Below are 5,554 nucleotides of genomic sequence, written 5' to 3' on the forward strand. Positions count from 1 at the left end.
AACTCTCTATTTACACAGATATGTAGACCTATTTAATGTACATGGAACTCTCTATTTACACAGATATGTAGACCTATTTAATGTACATGGAACTCTCTATTTACACAGATATGTAGACCTATTTAATGATACATGGAACTCTCTATTTACACAGATATGTAGACCTATTTAATGTACATGGAACTCTCTATTTACACAGATATGTAGACCTATTTAATGATCATGGAACTCTCTATTTACACAGATATGTAGACCTATTTAATGTACATGGAACTCTCTATTTACACAGATATGTAGACCTATTTAATGTACATGGAACTCTCTATTTACACAGATATGTAGACCTATTTAATGATCATGGAACTCTCTATTTACACAGATATGTAGACCTATTTAATGATCATGGAACTCTCTATTTACACAGATATGTAGACCTATTTAATGATCATGGAACTCTCTATTTACACAGATATGTAGACCTATTTAATGATCATGGAACTCTCTATTTACACAGATATGTAGACCTATTTAATATACATGGAACTCTCTATTTACACAGATATGTAGACCTATTTAATGATACATGGAACTCTCTATTTACACAGATATGTAGACCTATTTAATGATCATGGAACTCTCTATTTACACAGATATGTAGACCTATTTAATATACATGGAACTCTCTATTTACACAGATATGTAGACCTATTTAATGATCATGGAACTCTCTATTTACACAGATATGTAGACCTATTTAATGATACATGGAACTCTCTATTTACACAGATATGTAGACCTATTTAATATACATGGAACTCTCTATTTACACAGATATGTAGACCTATTTAATATACATGGAACTCTCTATTTACACAGATATGTAGACCTATTTAATGATCATGGAACTCTCTATTTACACAGATATGTAGACCTATTTAATGATCATGGAACTCTCTATTTACACAGATATGTAGACCTATTTAATATACATGGAACTCTCTATTTACACAGATATGTAGACCTATTTAATATACATGGAACTCTCTATTTACACAGATATGTAGACCTATTTAATATACATGGAACTCTCTATTTACACAGATATGTAGACCTATTTAATGATCATGGAACTCTCTATTTACACAGATATGTAGACCTATTTAATATACATGGAACTCTCTATTTACACAGATATGTAGACCTATTTAATGGAACTCTCATGGAACTCTCTATTTACACAGATATGTAGACCTATTTAATGATACATGGAACTCTCTATTTACACAGATATGTAGACCTATTTAATGATCATGGAACTCTCTATTTACACAGATATGTAGACCTATTTAATGATCATGGAACTCTCTATTTACACAGATATGTAGACCTATTTAATGTACATGGAACTCTCTATTTACACAGATATGTAGACCTATTTAATGTACATGGAACTCTCTATTTACACAGATATGTAGACCTATTTAATGTACATGGAACTCTCTATTTACACAGATATGTAGACCTATTTAATATACATGGAACTCTCTATTTACACAGATATGTAGACCTATTTAATGATCATGGAACTCTCTATTTACACAGATATGTAGACCTATTTAATATACATGGAACTCTCTATTTACACAGATATGTAGACCTATTTAATATACATGGAACTCTCTATTTACACAGATATGTAGACCTATTTAATGTACATGGAACTCTCTATTTACACAGATATGTAGACCTATTTAATGTACATGGAACTCTCTATTTACACAGATATGTAGACCTATTTAATGTACATGGAACTCTCTATTTACACAGATATGTAGACCTATTTAAACCGACAACTACATCAACAACGACTACGCCAACAACTACACCGACAACTACACCAACGACTACGCCGACAACGACTACACCAACAACTACTACGCCGGCAACAACTACACCGACGACTATTACACCAACAACAACCACACCAACAACGACACCAACGACAACAACCAAACCAACTACAACGACGACAACACCAACATCAACAATGCCAACAGCATCGACAGGTTTACCAACATTCGCAGCCACTGGGACGGTATGTTTATATATAGATGTGTGTGTGTGTGTGTGTGTGTGTGTGTGTGTGTGTGTGTGTGTGTGTGTGTGTGTGTGTGTGTGTTAGAGAGACAGGGAGGGAGAGGGAGATAGAGACAGAGGGGGAGAGGGGAGAGAGAGAGAGAGAGAGAGAGAGAGAGAGAGAGAGAGAGAGAGAGAGAGAGAGAGAGAGAGAGAGAGAGAGAGAGAGAGAGAGAGAGAGAGAGAGAGAGAGAGAGAGAGAGAGAGAGAGAGAGAGAGAGAGAGAGAGAGAGAGAGAACATATAATTATCGGGTAAGTACAAATAAGGCTGTCGGCAGTACAAATCAACAGTGTAGAAGTGGTCAGAACGATCGTAAATTAGGACAGACCGAATATATCAGCTGTATATAAGTGAGTATCATAAGCCAAGCAAATGTTATGTATAGTTGAACCAGAAATAGCATGCAATAGTTCTATAAGACAATGTAGACGTACATTTTCTGTGTTTAATCGTTGTGTTGTGTTTCAGAGTGAAAACATCACAACATTTAAAACTTCAAACAAGACGGCAGCCACATCAACCACACCGAAAGTCGGAGATGGGTCTGGAGGCGCAACAATCCACGGCTTGCTACCAGTCTATTTGATGATGTCCGCCATCTTGATTCAAGCGAGATTCTGAACATGTTCTTATGTAACTCATCTCAGCACAGTCATAATAGTCGCGGTTAACTAAAGTTTTTAAAAAGTTCAAAAGTTTTGTTTAACGACACCACTAGAGCACATTGATTTATCAATCATCGGCTATTGGATGTCAGACATTTGGTATTTGTTGACAAGAGGTCTTTGAGGAAACCCTCTGCATTTTTTCTTTTCTTTTTTTTAGCAACAATGGATCTTTTAAATGCATTTCCCACAGGACAGCATATACCATAACCTTTGATATACCAGTCGTTGGGTACTGGTTGGGAAAGGTTTAACTGTGGAATTTATATTTTGTTATGCGCAAATATTTATTATGCTGTTCACTGCCAATAGCTGTTGGCTATTTAACGGATAGTATCAGGAGTGATCCCTGTCTGTCCCTGTACCGTCAGTAGGGCCGTTTTCAATGTTCACGGTTTCTGGCGCGGGCGCGGGCGCGGAACGTAGAAAACGGACGCATTAAAAAAAGCATTCCTCTGCTTATCGATCTCAGTGTTTCCAATGCATGACACAAATTGAAAACGCATCCAGTTTGATAGGTCTATCACATATTTTCACAGATTAAATGTTAAAATTATTTCTGTTGATGATGATGATGATGATGATGTTGATGATGATGAGACTGATGATACCGACAGTGAAGATGGTGGCGATGATGTTACTGTTGATGAAGATGATGTCCTAACTTAATTACTTTCGTTACTACAACTGAAGTGGTGGGAATCGGTTGGGATTTCATCATCGATTATAATCGATTGGCGCTGGCGCCGACCGATCAACTTTCGATTACACAATCGCTTACAATTAGATCAGTATAAAAAGGATTTGAATTATAAGGACCATATACCTTTCTTCATGTTCACCGGGATCTAAGCCCTACAAATGGCTAATATTACGTACCTTTAATACCAGTTTTCATTCTCTATGTACACAGGAAAACACACACAAAGTCCAACATATTCAGTTCCATCATCTCCACCACCCATCACACTACAGGTGGAAATCCTACCAATTGGTTTTCTCTACTGGTTAAAATGTGATAGCCTGTCACGCGGCACTAAGAAAGAAAAGGTAAGAAATGACAAAATACCCCACCCCCACCCCCACCCCAAAGAAATAACCACTGGAAATCAACTTGGAATGCTGGTTCAATTAGAAAATTAATATTATTATTACTATTATTATTATTATTATTATTATTATTACTTGTCACTGTTAAGTAAATTATCGCATCTTTGATATTGTATTTGTTTGGACTTTATTGAAAAGTCTGACGCCATATAATCGTAAATAAAATGTGTTGAGTGCGTCGTTAAATAAAACATTTCTTTCTTTCTTTCTTTATTGAAAACTTGTGGTTATCATATATCAAACCAATTACCAATATCTTAGGGTTGGCGTGCACGCGTACCGTACACCGGAGATTGCATATGTATGGATTTCCAGAACGATAAACATTAACAAAATCACAGAGAGAGAGAGAGAGAGAGAGAGAGAGAGAGAGAGAGAGAGAGAGAGAGAGAGAGAGAGAGAGAGAGAGAGAGAGAGAGAGAGAGAGAGAGAGAGAGAGGTGTAGAGGTTTAGTACTAAATATATTTTTCTAATTAGTGAACCAATATTAGTTTGCACTGAAAACTTCTTTAATCACATTGTTTCACCAATATATCAGTGGATTAGCACTATTCGTAATTTTACCATGAAATATAAATAGTGTATTAATATATTATGCCATTACTTTAAGATAATTAACAAAAAAATAAAAATAATATAAAAAATAAAATAAAAAATAAAAATAAAAAGGCTCCAGAGGGATTCGAACCCTCGACCTTCTGCTTACTAGGCAGACGCTCTAACCAACTGAGCTATAGAGCCAGCATGACTGACTGAAGAAATAAATGGTAGTTAACCGTACGCAGTAATTTTGTGTTACTGTCAGGAAATGTTTGTTTCGCAATTTGTTGCATTACAGTTTTCTAACATTTCCACCAAACGATGTCCAGTGAAAGCAACAGTCAGGTTAGTTGGTTGACAGTAACCCAACTGCGTATAGATTAAAGTTTGTTTTGTTTAACAACACCACTGGAGCACATTGGATCAGTGACATTGGTAATTCTGATAGCCTACGTTACACGTGTACGTACGTAACGTAGTCATCAGAGGAAACCCCCTGCATTTTTCCTACTGCGGCAAGGGATCCTTTATGTGCACTTTCCCACAGGCAGGAAAGCACATACCATGGCCTTTGTCCAGTTGTGGTGCACTGGTTGGAACGATAATAAACCCAATCATTTGAATGGATCCACCGAGGTGGTTCGATCCTGCGACGCAAGCTCCTCAAGCTAGTAGGCCTACTCAACCGACTTACTTCATTTAAATTAATAACTAATGGGAGGTTTATTTTAAATGAACTATCAACCGACTGAGTGTGTGTGGGGAGTGGGGAGGGGTTCGACTATGTATTTGCTGGGGCCTTTTTGGATAGGAAGTTGCTTGAGGGTGTGAAGTGCCCGGGCTTTTTCTGGGGGTCCAAGGGCATGCTCCCTCGGAAATTTTGAAATCTTTGAAAACCTAAAACGCGTTTTCCTGGCATCTGGAACTTAAAAATTGATATTTTAAAACAATGATTTTCGACTATTTTGTAGATAGAATTTTTGTTATCAAGTTGTTTTTAAGATAATGCAATTCTAGCATCCGATCTATATGTTAAATATTTTCGGCAATTGCTTATTATAACCTTAGCAACAGAAAAGGTACGTGTACCTCAGAACTATG

The 5,554-nt window shown here is 36.6% G+C and overlaps 1 long non-coding RNA gene and 1 other non-coding gene across 2 annotated transcripts; one reads left to right on the plus strand and one right to left on the minus strand.

Moving 5' to 3' along the window:
* Positions 1 to 1,848: 1,848 nt before the first annotated feature.
* Positions 1,849 to 4,104, plus strand: LOC121375701. Its single transcript, XR_005958344.1, has 2 exons — positions 1,849 to 2,095; positions 2,607 to 4,104. It is a non-coding gene; the product is annotated as an uncharacterized LOC121375701 (long non-coding RNA).
* Positions 4,105 to 4,580: 476 nt separating this feature from the next.
* Positions 4,581 to 4,654, minus strand: Trnat-agu. Its single transcript has one exon. It is a non-coding gene; the product is annotated as a tRNA-Thr (tRNA).
* Between the last annotated feature and the right edge of the window lie 900 nt (positions 4,655 to 5,554).

This window comes from Gigantopelta aegis, chromosome 6, assembly GCF_016097555.1.
Source record: "Gigantopelta aegis isolate Gae_Host chromosome 6, Gae_host_genome, whole genome shotgun sequence".
Taxonomy (NCBI): Eukaryota; Metazoa; Mollusca; class Gastropoda; order Neomphalida; family Peltospiridae; genus Gigantopelta; species Gigantopelta aegis.